This window comes from Nicotiana tabacum, chromosome 4 (genome assembly GCF_000715075.1).
Source record: "Nicotiana tabacum cultivar K326 chromosome 4, ASM71507v2, whole genome shotgun sequence".
In the NCBI taxonomy this organism is placed as follows: Eukaryota; Viridiplantae; Streptophyta; class Magnoliopsida; order Solanales; family Solanaceae; genus Nicotiana; species Nicotiana tabacum.
This window is the reverse complement of record NC_134083.1, coordinates 88,861,322-88,879,210: the sequence shown is the minus strand read 5'-3', so window position 1 is coordinate 88,879,210 and position 17,889 is coordinate 88,861,322.

Sequence of the window (17,889 nt, the reverse complement as noted above, 5' to 3'; positions counted from 1 at the left end):
GGGGTATGATGAATTCTGGTACTCTCGCGTAGCGGCGGGATATGTGCAGTGAGCGATATAGAAATTAGAGGTTGAGGATCAAGGTTACAGTTCGATTTTGATGAGAATGTCCCGAGCTCGGAGGATCGGGGGAAAGGATTCGGAATTTCAGAGTAAGCTGGCGTTATCTTAGTGTCACCTGAGAACGGTGTCCTGTGTAAGAGGCTTTGGGTATTGATTTGTGGATTCTTGAATTGCTTTACAGATTATTCCGGTTTGTGGTATGGAGGTGCAGACTTTGCTACCTAGTGTTTGGGGGTCATGGGGGCGTGTCCCATAGGGGAATTTGTATAAGAGTGGCATGTTAGTCATCTGATTGTTAAGGATTGAAACCAAGTACATAGGTTTTTGGTACTATCGTTAATATGAGAGTTTATGCCTGGAAGGCGCTTTATTCCTCTGGTTGTGAACTGTGGAGGTTGGTCCAGAGTGGACGACTACTCGTGTGTGTCATGAATGGGATCATTGTGGATCCTTGGAAGGTTATTGGCTCAGTATGGTATGATTAGAATAAGTTTGAGGTCCATTGGTGTGTCTAATGTGAATGTGTGCTCTAGGTCAGGTCGGATATGTTCATTCATCATAGCATTGCTTACAGAGGAGTCGTCGGACATTGGATGTTATTCCCCACGTCATCTATTCCATGTAAATCTCTATTGTGCCATGTGGGCTGTGAGATAACCTGATTATACGCACATGTGTTGAGGTACCGTTTAGCTTGTGGTGTTATACGAGCACGATGGTTCTCGAGATGCAGGTCATTTATTGCACCTTAGTTGTGCTTGGGTTTCATAGCGTATGGCGTTGCCCGACTCCACAGGATTTGTATTATGCATTTATCGTGCTTGTGGTCGATATTCGGGCATTTCGTGAGTATAAGCATTACGGCTTGATGTGTGCGTTCTCTTCTTGATTGTTATATGCGGATTGGGTGGCATGCCGCCACGGGTATATTTTTGGATCGGGTGGCACGCCGCCACTGGTATATTTTTTGGATCGGGTGGCACACCGCCACGGGTATATTGTGTGGATCGGGTTGCACGCCGCAACAATGTCATATTGGATCGGGTTGCACGCCGAAACAGTGAGATGTTGAGCATAGTTCCTTACACTTATTTTATGCGTCTTGTTTTTCATCCCTAAGGTAGGTTCATAGCATTTATTCGGCTATTTTATTCGTTACGCAGGCTGGGTAATTCCCCGTCAGTGTTCGTTCTTCCTTATGAGTTATATTCGAGTGGTGGCTTGTTGGCGCTTTGATGGTGCTGCATAAGATCTTGGTAAGTGTTTGAGGTGACTCATTGCCTGAGCAGTTCGTACTGGGTGAGACGAGATTATTAGACCTAAATTAGTGCAATCAGATTTATATAAGGTATATTTAATAGCAAATATCGTTATTTAGTTCAGAATGAGGCAATGGTCCTTGTCAAGAGGAGAGACTCTATGATTTGTTGATTCAATGGGTGGTTATTAGTTTCTACACATCTCTGCCGTCGTGGCAGTATTTCAAAGTTAGAACAGGACTTATATGCGTCATGAGATGTATTGCGGGCATCAGATTCGTGAAATTTCAGCTAGTGTGGTCGGAGGGTGTATTATGGGCATGTGAATTATGTGGTGCATGGTGTGAATTCAGCAAAGGTATACGATCATGTTTTGGTACAGATTGATACGGTGTTCGTATGTTAGAACCAGGTCTTGTAGAGAAATTCGAAGGTTGGAGTTTGGTTCTATGGCTTATTGACTAAATAAAAAGGGAGGATCTTCAGTCTGACTCGAGCTAATGTGTTCAACTAGTTTGTGGTGGCACGGGGTAGGTGCATGAGGTGTTAAACAGTGATTTTGGACAACTCAAGAGCAGTCCTTAGCACGTTCGACGACGAACGTATGTTTGATTGGGGGAGAATGTAACGATCCGACCGGTCATTTTGAGCTCTAGCACGTCATTCAAAGGTTTTAGGCCTTGAGTAGCTTCACTTCAGGTATCATTACTTGTACGCATGGTCGGAATTTAATTTCGGAAAGTTCAGAGTTGATTTGGAAAGAAAATTCTAATTTCAGAAGCTTAAGTTGGAAGAATTAACTAAGGTTTGACTTTTGAATAAACGACTTCGGGATTAGGATTTAAAGGTTCCAATAGGTTCGTATGATGATTTCGTACTTGGGAGTATGTTCGGGTTAAGTATCGGGTGGCTTGGGAGCATTTCATCGCTTATTATGGAAAGTTAACATTTTAAAAATTTAAGAATTTCCTAAGTTTGGTTACGAGTGGGCTTTGGTGTTATCGATGTCCGTTTGGGATTTCGAGCCTTGGAATAGATTCATATTATGATTTATGACCTGTGCACAAAGTTTGGCGTCATTCTGGAATGTTTTGATATGCATCAAACGCGTTCGTCGAAGTTTGAAAGTTCGAAAGTTAAAGAAGGATTTCGATCGTCGATTCGTAGTTTAGAGGTTGTTTGGCATGATTTGAGGCCTCTACTAAGTTCGTAATGTGTTTTTGGATGCGTTGGTATAATTGGTTAAAGGTCCCGAGGGTCTCAGGTGGATTCTGGATGGTTAACAGATCGATTTTTGGACTACGGGAATGTTGGGATTTTTCTGGTTGCTGGTGCGATCGCTTCTGCAGAAGCTGGGTCGCAGAAGCGAAGATCGCGCCGCATAAGCGGCTGGGAGTGAACTAACAGAGGTCGCAGGTGTGAAGAAATTTCCGCACATGCGTGATCGCAGATGCGTCTACTGGAGCACAGATGCGGACCTCGCTGGGGGAGGCTGGGTCTGCAGATGCGGTTGAATTCCGCAGAAGCGGAACCGCACCTGCGGATGAAATATCGCAGAAGCAAAGGCACAAAAGCGCTGGAGGGGCCGCAGATGCGGAAGTTGAGGGGCCTGAAGGGAGCCGCAGAAGCTGCCAAGTGTACCGCAAATGCGAAAATATCGCTGGGCAGAGTTATTTTAAGAACGGGATTTGCCCCTTTTTCTTTCATTTTTCACTTGGGTTGGCCGAATTTGGAGAGCCATTTTGAGGGGAGTTTTAGCAAGCAACACATGGTAAGTAATTCCCATATATTATAAGTTAAATACATGATTTATATATGGATTTAAATATGAAAATTAGTAGAAATTGAGATTTTGGTAGAAAACCTAGAATTTGGTATTTTTGGATGTTGACCACGAAACTGGGCATAAAATTAGGAATAAATTATATAATTGAGTTCGTGGTGTTATGCATAAAGTTTATCTTGGAACATTTCCGTAATCAGGGCGCGTGTGCCCGAGGGTTGACTTTGTTGGCTTTTGAGCGAAGTTGAGAATCATTATAAATTGTTGAATTATACGTATTGGGGTATATTTTGATTGGTTTGCACGTTGTTTGAATAGTTTTGAAGAGACGAGCATCGGGTTGGGGTGTTTGAATGGCATTGAAGCCGGTTATGGAACTTCAGAGCGATGTAAGTCTCCTGTCTAACCTTGTGAGGGGGAAACTACCCCTATGTGATATTTATTATTATGTGCAACTAGTTGTAGGTTCTACGTACGCACGAGGTGACGAGAGTCCATACGTAGTTAAAACATATTTATGTCCGGGTAGACTTAGGACTTTATCATGTAATAATTAAATTATTTGAACTCATTCTGCTGGCTTAATTAATTAAAGTTATAACTGAATTTGATTTAGAAATAAATATATGTATAATAGGCCGATACTTAACACTTTGAATTGGGGGCGAGTTATTTGAGAAGCGTAAAGATTATATTCGTTATGTGCTCATGTACCGTATTTTAAACATGTGTCTCATAATTCGGTTACTTTCTTTCTTTTGGAGCAGGTCGAATGCCTCGGCAGTATATAGATACATCTATGATTTGTGCCGCACGGCCCTCGGCAGTGTACATATTATTCTAGAATGGGCCGAACGACCTCGGCAAAATCATAGGTTATATCGCTATTAGTCCGAATATATCACGAGATAAACCTTCCACTGATGCCCGACATTTTATGGTACTCCTTATTTATTTGATACAGTCACTTGGCATTTTTTGAGATATTAAGGTAGAATACAAGATCGAGAAATTTATACTTTAAAAGAAATATTTGGGGGATTATAAAATTTACAGATTTACCCCACCATTGTTGTGTACTTCATATCTGTTATAAATTATTATATTAATTTATTGGACCTTTAGTAAGTATCGATGTCGATCCCTCGTCGCTACTTCTCTGGGGTTATACTAGATACTTACTAGGTACGCGTTAATTTACGTACTCATGCTGCACTTCTGCACTAAATGTGTAGGATCTGACAGGACATTAGGTGATCATCTTGGCGCGTAGGCGCATCTGTTGAAGAGACCTTATGTGAGCTGCCATTTAGGCTACGCATCGCAGTCCACCGAGTCTCCATCGTAATATTTATTTTATCCTGTCTTATTTATATTTTGGACAGATGTTGTATTATTATTGTACTCCTTAGAAAACTGCTCATGTTCTTGTGACACCGGGTTTTGGAATTTTCCTACTGATTGTTCGTTATTGTAGTTCGTGTAAATATTACCAGTTACCCTGTAAGTTCTATTTCATACTATTTAATTAAGGAAAATTATGATTTTAAAATACTAAAATGAGAAATTAAATTGGTAAATCAATGTTGGCTTGCCTGAGGGTGGCGTTAGGCGCCATCAAGACCTATAGTGGATTTTGGATCGTGACAGCTTTAGAAAAAATCAATTTTGCACATTATCTAAAGAGATAAAGTCCACATTTGGTATATCAAAATTTGTGTTTTATATCATTAATATTATAGACTATACAATTATTAAATTATGTGGTCTAAAACCGATTCAATTTTTACTGTATCAAAATAAAGAGGAAAATCAAAATGCTAATGACAAATTAATACCGTAAAAAAGTGAAGTTTGTGCAAGTTTTAGTTCAAAAAGAAGCACAAAAATATTGAAAAGTGATACAACATAAAACTAATTTTTTATATTTGAATTATATTCTTTTGTTAAAATTGTGAACAAAAATATGATTAAGTAGGTCTTATCATGTAACTCGGATCTTTTAATCAAATAAATTATTTACAATGAGACAAATTTAAAGTAGTTAAAGATAAAAACAAATATCAACTTGAAGAAATCAATAACTAATTTTAGAATTTTTAATCTATTGTTTATCATAAAGTGTCGGATATTAATCGGGTTGGATGAAGTCAAGGAGAAAAAGAGAAAAAAAGAAACTAAAATAAAGGTCTAAAGAAAGAAAAAGAGAACAAAATAAGAGGTAAACACGAAATTGGATATATAGAACCTAGGGACCCAATACCGATTTTTGATAATGGGTTCCCATTGCGCTACACAACAAAATCTTAAAAAATAATATTAAAAAAAGTCTATGCTCCAAACAGGTACACCATAATATATCGTGTGGATCCGCCGCCGTATGCATTGTATATATGAGAAAATATAAGTTTTATGAACTAACTGTTTAAAATAATTCTTTATGAAGAATCTGATTATTATCGGTAATAAGCATTTATTAGTAGCTTAAAAAAAATGATGTGAACTAAGGGTCATGCTATAAAATGTTAAAACTATGTAGTGTAAATAATCTTTCAAATCAGAGGTTGTGTCTCCTGCCATACGCCATTGGAGTTCAATTTTTCTAGGTCTGGTTTCTTCCCACCATATCTCAATATATAATTAAGTACACATGCCCATTCCTACGTGGCGAGCTCATGATCATTGATAATAATGTTTATAAAAAGTTGGATCCAAGATTTGCAATAGGTTCGAGTTTCAAATTCTATCTTACGGCTCATTTGATTTACTGGTTTGAATTTTGAAATTTATTGCCATCAGAGCTAGATTACTGCGCTAAGATGAACACATAAACTTGTATACTAAATCCGCGCCTGCCCCTTAACTGTTTCATTTGAATACATAAACTTGTATAATAAAATTGCTGTCAATAAAATAAAAATCAATATCGATAATATTGCAATAATCGTAGTATTTTATTTCAAACAATATAAATATTACTATCTCTATAAATCCTCTTATTCTTCTTCCCAATAGTAAATAAAAGAGTTTTCGAACTTAATCTTGAATTTTATTTTATTTTAATCCAAATGCTTGAAGCTTGATATTGACGTATTTTAAATCCAAGGGCTTGCAGCTAGCTGGTTCTTGAATTTTCGTCTCGATCTTTTAGCTTTTAGAGAAATTTGCAGCGTTTGATCCACCAGCTCTATCTTGCTTCTTGTTATAACTTCTGGTCTCTTTTCTGGGTTACGAAGACCTATATTTATAGTTGTGGGTAGGAAGAGTTGTGATAAGAACAAACTCTTTCCGACTAATCAAATTGAAGTGTGACATGACCGCATTTGATTGATCAGAACATGTCACTTGCACACGTGGCACAATTTTATTGGACTTTTAATTTGACTTGGCATACCTTGTCATTTTGACACATAACACGATCCTATTAGCTCTTCTGTCTGATTGGTGCGCCACGCCATTTGACACGTGGCACGAAACGGGACCTCTAGGAAGATGACATCTTGAGCTTAATTAAGTTGGCTCATCACTTGCAGCCTAATTAAATAGGCTAGTCCAATGGATTCCGACTTATTTATTTAATCCATATATATTTAACTTATATAATTAATCCAATTATATTAGCCCAATAAATATATTTAAAGTAATATATTTTAAATTTAAAATATAGTCAAATTATTTTATAGATTTAATTCCAATAAATTTTAAATGCCTATGAAGATATTGTTACATCAATTTTCACAGTCAGCATCACTGCATCCATCAACGCATTTCCAACTTTCAGTTCCATAAAAAAAGGAAGCTAACCTTTTCATCAATATGTGGTTATTTTGTGGCCTATTACTTACTAGGCCTTTCAATGGTAATAGAGGTATTTGTCATTGTTAGCGTGGAGTCGTGGACTAACGAAAATTTCCAAACAGAATAAATATATGATCTTGTAATTTAATACACCTGTTCACATATAGTCTAGAAGCAAGTTCTACACTGTCCCTTGTATCATTGAATTGGAGCTGCAATATAAGATTTTTATTTATTTATTATTATTAGCATAAAGATTAAGACTCCATTGTTTAAAGAAAAAGCACGACTTCCACATACTGGACTTTCCCGTCTCAATTATTCCTAGTATTTAAATTAGTCGCTTAAAAGAAAAATATTTCTCTCACTTGACATTTCCGTAACTCATCCTCATTCCTTTATTGCCCACAATAATTGACATTTCAAGGTCCTACAACGAAAGAGATTTTTTTATTATAAAAAAAGAAAAGAAGGAAGAATTAATTAAATGGTAACTCACAACTCTTTTTTTTGACTTTTCTATCCCCTCCTCTAAGTCGAGCCTCCGACCCTGACAAGATAAAAGGGAAAAGATTTAAATTTGTGAATGTACTATATGAAATTGATTAATTTTGCTTTCCATAATACTTTTGGTTTATTCATTGCCATTAGATGACTGTCTCATATTTGTCTTTATCTTATACACAACTTTCAAAGTAAAATGGTTGGACTCCGCGTATTTAAATTTTTCGAAAAAATATTTAAATTTACGTCACAACTTTTGACTATGTTTAACATTACCTCATAATGAAGCTTTGTTAGGCCCTAGAGCAAAATGGAGAGTTTTTCCTCATGATTACGAGGATAATATTAGACCAAAAATTTGATTTCTAATAGTAAATGGATAATTTTGACGGCTAATCATATTTCATCTATTAAGACATTCTATTCTAATTGAAAGATGATACCTAATTCAAAGCTAAGCCCCTGTTTTAATACTCTTTTTTGGCATTGCCCCTTTTCTTTATTCGCATGTAAGGTGTTGAGAATGTAATGAGTAGAGTATATGAATTATGAGTTGCGTTTTTGTTCTTATGCTGAACTGATGCTAGGGGCTGGTGCCCAGCTTTAAGTTATTTTTTCTGCTGAACAGAATTTCTTATTTGGCGGAGTAATAAATTTTTTTTTTATTTTCCAAAAAAAACAAAAGAGCCTTATATTCTCGAAGCTGAAATTAGCAGAATCATCAGAATGAATATTGCTTGCGATTCTCTTTATTTTATATTTTGTGGAAACTTTTCTTGAAAATATTTGTTCTCTTTTAGTGAATTTTAATATGTAATAGCAAGTTAATTATTATTTTTATCAGATTTTTAATTAATATTAATTAATATATTTATTTGTAATTACCTAATATGTAATGTGATCATATAAATAACTTTATACTTAATAATAAGAGTGCATATCGTGCGTGGCATACTTTTGTTCTAATGTTATTATTTTGAGGCAAATTTATAGCTGACGAGGAGACGGGGCATTTGCATATATACCTATTTTTGGGACCACCATTGAACTTATACCGGTATTATATAAAATTATGTAAAGTGTATCTATCCGGATCTAAAATAGTTCATTCTTTTTAACGCAATTTCAGAAATCAAATTTGAAGTTCTCCTATATTTCAATTGCAACTTTAGAAATCAAATCTGAAGTTCTCATATATTTCAATTGCAACTTCAGAAATTCGAATCTCAGTTATTTCAATTTTTCAGTACAACTTTGGATTCAAAATCTGAAATCTTAAGTAGTTCAATTTTTCAATACAACTTCAGACAACTTCATATTCAAAATCTGAAGTTGTGAAACATAAACTTGTTTTTCGAATTTCAACAATCTAACACATGATTCAACAACCAAATCTACTTCAAATGAGCTCAAATTTAAAACATAACTTTCAAATATCATAAAGAACAAATCCCAACCATCAAATTGTTAAAACAATAATAAATTTAATAAACCCATTTTACAACTACGAAAAAGAAGAAAACACAAAATTAAGAAGAAACCCTAAATACAAAGAAGAAGAAAGTGACGGTGAAAAAAGAAAAGAAATATATATACATCTGAAGTTACTAAAAAATTGGATATCAGTTAATTTAAAAAAAAAAAGAATACAGATTCAATCGGTAACACAAAATTAGGCGCGACATGACAATTTCACCGATGAGACGGCAAATAGAAAAGAAATCTATGGAAAAGAAGTTACAAAAGCAAGAACCAATAATCAAAGACTTTTTTTTCTCGTCGATGTCCTTTTATTTTATGGAAAAGGTAAATAAAGAGTAAATATTGTATTGGTCACTTCTTTTCAACCAACGGTTTGCCAAATGAAAATGACTTGTTGGAAGTTTTTCTAAATAAATAAATTAGGAAAGCAAGTAATGTATGCGGGTGAAATCGAGCTCGTGGTGCATCCTAGCCTCTAACATGGTGAGCCAGGCCCGAGACATGGCAATAAAGAATTGAAAATCGACCCCAAGTCTCACCGGGCTAGAACCCGAGGGCATAACGTCTGTCTTAGAGAATATCAAAGCCATAGTCCCGAAATCGGTCCTAGCCTCGAACGACAGCAAAGAAACGTTGTTAGCATAGTCAACAGGAGATCGAAGTATCCGTGACCGGCCGGATATTACGGCGGGGATATTAATAAGAAACCGACAATCAGTGAATCAAGAGATCTTGTCACGACCCAATTTCACCTATAAGTCGTGATGGCTCCCAACACTACAGTTAGGCAAACCAACTAATAAATTAAGCAAACATTGATAAAATTTAAACCAGAAAAATATAATAAAATCCAAACTCTACCAATGTGTGTGCCAAGAACTGGTGTCATAAGTGTATGAGCATCTAGTAGATTGTACAAAATCTCAAATACTGTCTGAAATAAAAATAGACAGAATAAAGAAATACAAAGAGAGACACTAGTAGCTGCAGAACGGATCAGAGAAGCAGCTCACCACTATGCCCCTGGATAACGTGGGTGCAAGACGATAGGTCCCCCACTAATACTTGCCTCAGTCCCCCCTGGATAACGTGGGTGCAAGACGATAGGTCCCCCACTAGTACTTGCCTCAGTCCCTGCACAAAAGTGCAACAAGTGTAATATGAGTAGATAAACAACGTGTACCCAGTTAGTATCAAGCCTAATCTCGAAGTGGTAGAGATGAGATGGCCGACTTTGACACTCATTATTGGTCAACAATAATAATTAAAATATAACTAGGATATTTAAATCAGTGTAATTTACAGAAGTTTTAAAAATAATTTATTTAATCAACGGAAATAATCAAATTTCTCCAAATGCAACAATTCTCAATATATTAATTAAATTCCTTCAATTCAAATAATTTTCAATTTATCAATTAAATATCATTTACAGGAATAACAATTAATTCTTTAACAAGCAAGAATAATAATTCATTAAATTTTAAGGATTTTTCAATTTATCAATTAGCTTCGTAAGCTGAAATAAATTATTAAAGTATCGTATAATTATTAATATTATTAAGCAGGATTTCTGCCGAGCACGTACGACCGATCCAGAGTGTCGTGTACACTGCCGTGAGACGTGCGACGCGATCCATAGATGCATCTATTCTGCCGAGTCGTTCGGCCCGCTCCACAAGAAAGGAGGACATTTTCTTATGTACCTCCGGAAGGAGAGTATATTTATTATGAGGCCATTTTCTTATGTACCTCCGAAAGGAGAGTATATTTATTATGAGATAAATTCAGGAGGAAGAATACTTTCTTTTAACAATTAATTAATTAAAACAGAAAATCAAACATATAAATTTTCCATCCTTTAATATTTTGATCTAACAATTCACAATAGATATATATATCAAATAATATTAATTAAACAAGGAATACAATTTACACAAGTAATTCATGCTTTGAGTCCTAAACTACCCGAACTTTAGCATTAATAGTAGCTACGTACGGACTCTCGTCACCTCGTGCGTTCGTAGCCCCCGCAATTATCAATAATTATTCAATTTAATCCTTATAGGGTAATTTTTCCCTCACAAGATTAGACAAGAGACTTACCTCGTCTCAAAGTCCACTTTCCGATTATCCCGTCATGTAAAATTCTCGATTCACTGCCGAAAAATCCGAAACTATCCAAAAGTTATATAAAATAATTAATATATGTTCAATAATTCAAAATTCATCTATTAAATAAATTACCCTATCCAAAATGGTAAACTTCCTAAAATTTATCTCGGGCCCACGTGCCTGGATTCTGGTAATTTTCGGATGGAAATGTTACCCATAATCTCAAGAACTCAAATATATAATTTCTACCCAATTCCATAACTATTTTCGTGGTTAAAATCTCATTTTCATAAAAATCTTGATTTTTCACTTAAACCTTTGATTTTTAAGATTTACTAGTTATAATCTACTTATAATCTATGTATTTAACTCAAGGGGTGTAGAATTAACTTACCTCCAAATTGCTAGTTGAAATCTCCTCTCAAAAAGCTCTGAAATCGCCCAAACATGGAAGAAGAATGGGCAAAAATGGTGAAATCCCGTTCTTTTAAGCCTTCTGTCAAACAGGTGTTTCGCACCTGCGGATAGATTACCGCACCTACGGCTTCCGCACCTGCGGAAAATCCTCGCAGGTGCGAGTTCCAGTTGCCTGAATAATTTTCGCATTTGCGCACAAAGCTTCGCACCTGCGCGTTCGCAGGTGCGCAAATCGTCCGCATATGCGGTGGATTGCACCTTCCCTTCTTCCGCTTTTGCGCTCAAAATCTCGTATATGCGAAGGCCGCACCTGCGAGCTTCTGTCGCATCTGCGAATGTCGCACCTACGACTGGCCAAGCACAGGTGCGATTTTGACAGTAGCTGGAAGCTTCAATTTTGGCTCCCAACTTCCAACTTGGTCCGAGCCTCATCCGATTGACACTCGGGGTCCCCGTGACCCCGCTTGAACATACCAACAGGTTTGAAATCATAAAACGGACTCACTCGAACTCTCGGAACGTGTAAAACAACATTACATCTAAGAATCATACCCTAAACCAAATTGATTCAAACTTAAGAATTTCAAGTTCTTCAAATTACTTCTAATGCGCCGAAATATACTTAAACTAGTCGGAATGACATGAAATTTTGCGTGCAAGTCTTAAACCACTATACGGAACTATTCCCAAACTCGGAATTCCAAACGGACTTCAATTTCTCAAAAATCTACTCCAAACCAAATTTAAAGAACTTTAAACCTTCAAATAGTTGATTTTTACTATTAAGCGTCAAAACGCTTCCGGGTTATCCAAAACCCGATTCGGACATACGCCCAAGTCCAAAATCATCATACGAACCTATTGGAACCGTCAAATCCCGATTCTGTTGTCGTTTTCTCAAAATGTTGACCGAAGTCAAACTTGTCCATTTAAAGCTAACTTAAGGAACCAAGTGTTCCGATTTCAACCCAAACGCTTCCAAATCCTGAATCAACAATCCCCGCAAGGCATACATTAATAAAAGCATGTTTGGGGAGTTTTATTTTAGGGAACGGGGTTCTAAAAGTTAAAATGACCGGTTGGGTCATTACATTCTCCACCTTTTAAACAAACGTCCGTCCTCGAACAGGTTTAGAATAATACCTGGAGTGCTAAAATAATGGTGGATATTTGTTCCGCATGTCCTCCTCGGCCTCCCAAGTCGCTTCCTCGACTGGTTGGACCCTCCACTGGACCTTTACTGCAGAAATCTTCTTGGACCTCAATTAGCGAACTTGTTTATCAACAATGGCAAATGGACCTTCTTCATAACCCAAACTCTTATCTAGCTGAACTATGCTGAAGTCCAACACATGTTATAGGTCAACATGATACTTCCGGAGCATAGATACATGGAAAACCGGATGAACTCCCAATAGACTAGGAGGCAATTCAAGCTCATAAGCAACCTCCCCAACTCGTCTCAACACCTCAAATGGGCCTATAAACCTTGGGGTCAATTTCCCTTTCTTCACAAATCTCATGATTCCCTTCATCGGCGAAACCTTCAAGAGAACTTTTTACCTACCATAAAGAATAAATCACGCACTTTCTAATCCGCATAACTCTTCTGTCTGAACTGTGCTATACGAAGTCGCTCCTAAATCAACTTTACCTTTTCCAAGGCATCCTTACCAAATCAGTACCATATAACTTAGCCTCACCGGGCTCAAACCATCCGATAGGTGAACGCCATTGAAGACCATATAAAGCCTCAAATGGAGCCATCTTGATGCTGGATTGGTAACTGTTATTATAAGCAAACTCGGCCAAAGGCAAGAAACGATCCCACTGACCTCCAAAGTCAATCACACATGTCCTGAGCATATCCTCCAAAATCTGAACTCTCCGCTCTGACTGCCCATCGGTCTGCGGATGAAAGGTTGTGCTGAGCTCTACACGGGTCCCCAACTCACTCTGTACTGCTCTCCAGAAATGTGAAGTAAACTAAGGGCCTCTATCTGATATAATAAAAATTGGCACACCGTGCAACCGAACTATCTCCTGAATATAAATCTAGGCCAACCTCTCTGAAGTATACGTAGTCACAACAGGAATAAAGTGTGCCAACTTGGTCAACCTGTCAACAATCACCCAAACTGCATCAAACTTCCTCAAGGTCCGCGACAACCCAACTACAAAGTCCTTGGTAATTCGTTCCCATTTCCACTCTGGTATAGTCATCTGCTGAAGTAGGCCACCTGGCCTCTAGTGCTCATATTTAACTTGCTGGCAATTTAGACACTTAGCTACATATTCAACTATGTCCTTTTTCATTCGTCGCCACCAATAATGCTGCCTCAAGTCATAATACATCTTTGTAGCACCTGGATGAATAGAATACCGAGAACTGTGTGCCTCCTCCAGGATCTTTTTCCTCAGTTCATCTACATTAGGAACACACAGACGATCCTGGAGTCATAAAACACCATCCGCACTAACAGTAACTTCCTTGGCACCACCTCGTAGTACCGTTTCTCAAAGAACCATTAAGTGTGGATCATCATACTGGCGAGCCTTGATCTGCTCAAATAGTGAAGACTGAGCTACGACACATGCAAGAACTCGGCTGGGCTCTGAAATATCTAGATGCACAAGTCTGTTAGCCAAGGACTTAATATCCGAGGCTAATGGCCTTTCCTCTGCTGAAATGAAAGACAAACTACCCATACTCTCCGCCTTTCTGCTCAAGGCATCTACAACCACATTTTCTTTTCCTGGATGATATATGATAGTAATATCATAATCTTTTAGTAATTCCATCCATCCGCGCTGCCTCAAATTTAGGTCCCTCTGCTTGAGCAAATACTGCAAACTGCGATGATCAGTGTAAACTTCACAAGACACCCCATAAAGATAATGCCTCCAAATAATAAGAGCGTGAACAATCGTAGCTAACTCCAAATCATGTACCGGATAATTCTTTTCGTGGTGTTTCAATTGACGTGAAGCATATACAATAACTCGCCCTTCCTGTATCAATACACAACCCAAACCAACGCGTGAAGCGTCACAGTACACTGTATACATCCCCGAACCGGAAGGCAACACTAACACCAGTGCTGTAGTCAATGCTGTCTTGAGCTTCTGAAAGCTCACGTCACATTCATCAGACCATCGGAACGGAGCACCCTTCTGGGTTAATTTGGTCAAAGGTGCTGCAATAGATGAAAAGCCCTCCACGAACCGACGATAATAACCTGCTAAACCCAGGAAACTTCTGATCTCAGTCACCGAAGTGGGACGATGCCAATTCTGAACTGCCTCAATCTTTTTGGGATCAACTTTAATACCTTCACCCGATATAATATGTCCCAAAAATGCTACAGACTCTAGCCAAAACTCACATTTAGAGAACTTAGCATAGAGCTTTTGTTCCCGCAATGTCTGAAGCACTACTCTCATATGCTGCTCATGTTCCTCCTTATTGCACGAGTAGATCAAAATGTCATCAATGAAGACAATGTCAAATGAATCAATATATGGCCTGAATACCCTGTTCATCAGATCTATAAATGTTGCCGGGGCATTAGTTAAACCGAAAGACATTACCAGGAACTTATAATGACCATATCTAGTACGGAAAGCAGTTTTCGGAACATCCAAATCTCGAATCTTCAACTGATGATATCCCGACCTTAAGTCGATCTTAGAGAACACCCTAGCACCCTGCAACTGGTCAAATAGGTCATCAATACGCGGCAACAGGTACTTGTTCTTAATAGTGACTTTGTTCAATTGGCGATAATCAATACATATCCGCATTGTTCCATCTTTCCTTTTCACAAATAATACCGGTGCACCCCAAGGCGATACACTCGGTCTGACGAACCCTTTGACTAGTAACTCCTCATGCTGCTCTTTCAATTCTTTCAATTCTCTTAGAGCCATGCGATACGTTGGAATAGACATAGGCTGGGTATCTGGATCCAAGTCAATACAAAAATCAATATCACGATCAGGTGGCATACCTAGAAGATCTGAAGGAAATACATCGGAGAACTCCCAAACTACTGGCACTGAATCAATAGCCGGAGTCTCTGCAGTAGTATCCCGAACATAGTCTAGATAAGTCAAACAACCCTTCTCAATCATGTGTTGAGCTTTTATAAAAGAAATAACCCGATTAAATGAACTAACCGACGAACCCTTCCACTCAAGCCTAGGAAAAGATGGAATAGCCAAGGTAACAGTTTTGGCATGACAATCTAGAATAGCACGATATGGAGATAACCAGTCCATACCCAGAATAATTTCAGAATCAATCATCTCGAGCAATAAGAGATCTGCTCTAGTTTTATAACCACAGAATGTAATAATACAAGACCGGTAGATCCGGTTCACATTAATAGAATCGCCTACAAGAGTGGACACATAAACAAGAGTACTCAAGGACTCACAAGAAACACCTAGAAATGGAGCAAATAAAGATGACACATATGAATAAGTGGATCCTGGATCAAATAATACTGAGGCATCTTTGCCGCAAACAGAAATAATACCTGTAATCACAGCATCTGAGGCCTCTGCATCTGGTCTAGCCGGAAAAGCATAGAACCGAGCTGGAGCGCCAACTGGCTGGCCTCCACCTGGATGACCTCCAACCCTAGGACGACCCCTACCTACCTGTCCTTCACCTCTTCGTGGTCGGACTACGGGTGGAGCAACTGGTCCAGTAAGCATAGGCTACTGACCCTACTGTACTGGTCTACCCCGAAGCCTGGGGCAAAACCTCCGCATATGACTGAGATCCCCGCACTCATAACAACTCTTCGGTGCGATGGGTTGCTGACTAAGTGTCTGGCCCTGGGAACTGTATACCCATTGGGAGGACCCTGAATAGCTGGTGGGCGGTAAGAATTCTCTGATATAGCACTGAGATAAGGTCGCTCTGGAGCACCTCGAGGAGGTGGTGGTGCTGGATATGGGGGTCTGCTGGACTGCCCCCTCACAAACTGACCTCTGCCCCCATACGGAGCACCCCTAAACTCTCCAGAGTACATGAACCGCTTATCTCTCATTATCTGCTCTCGGCTCCGCTAACGCACACCCTCAATCCTCCGAGCTATCTACACAACTCGCTCATAAGAAGTACCTATCTCAACCTCTCGAGCCATAGTGGCCTGAATACCAGTATGTAAACCGACTACAAACCTCCGCACTCTCTCCGCCTCAGTAGGGAGTATCATAAGTGCATGGCGAGATAATTCAGGAAACCTCCTCTCATCATCAATCACTATCATCTGACCCTGCTGGAGCTACTCAAACTGAAATCGCAACTCCTCTCTCTGGGAGGGTGGAATATACCTGTCCAGGAAGATACGGATGAACCTGTTCCAAGTCATGGGAGGAGAATCTGCTGGTCTACCAAGAGCATAAGACTCCCACCAGCTACGGGCTCTGCCCTCTAGCTGAAAAGTAGCAAAGTCTACCCATGAGACTCCAATATCCTCATGTTGTACAGTCTATCCCTGCAACGATCTATGAAGTCCTGTAGATCCTCATGTCGCTCACCCCCAAAGACAAGAGGATGTAGTCTAGTCCATCTGTCCCATAAAGTTTGAGGATCGGCGGCTACAGTTGGCCTTGGCTCAGGTGTAGCTGCTGCCACTGGCTGGGCTCCACCCACGGGTAGTGTACCCTGGGTCTGAAATACAGCAGCTGCCTATCCATGAGCCTGCGCGGTAGGGGTCTGTGCTCCCTCGCCCGCCTGAGAAGTGGCTGGGTCTGCCGGAAATAAACCGGCCTGAGTCATATTGTCCATGAACCGCATCATGCGACCCATGACATCCTGAAATCCCAGTACAAATGTGAAATCCACCAGAGCTGGCTCTGCCACAGGCACCTCACCCTGCTCCTCAATAATGGGATTCTCTGCTCGACCCACTGGCGGCATAACTGGAACAGTCGTGGGATGTCCTCGCCCTCTACCACGGGCTGGAGCCCTCCCTCGGCTTTGGCCTCTAGCAACTGGGGGACTAGCTCTTCCGTGGTCTGGAACTTCATTCGAGCGCGTTCTCACCATCTGTGAGAGAATAAGAGAAGAATATTTAGTACTACATTAATTGCACGATGGAATATGAAGAAAGGTAATTTCCTAACACCCTATAGCCTCTTGAAGATAAGTACAGACGTCTCCGTACCGATCCGCAAGACTCTATTAGGCCTTCTCATAACTTGTGAGACCTAAGTAAACCTAGTGCTCTAATACCATGTTGTCACATCCCAATTTCACCTATAAGTCCTGATGGCACCCAACACTACAGCTAGGCAAGCCAACTAATAAATTAAGCATACATTGATAAAATTTAAACCAGGAAAATATAATAAAATCCAAACTCTACCAATGTGTGTGCAAAGAACTGGTGTCACAAGTGTATGAGCATCTAGTAGATTATACAAAACCTCAAATACTGTCTGAAATAAAAA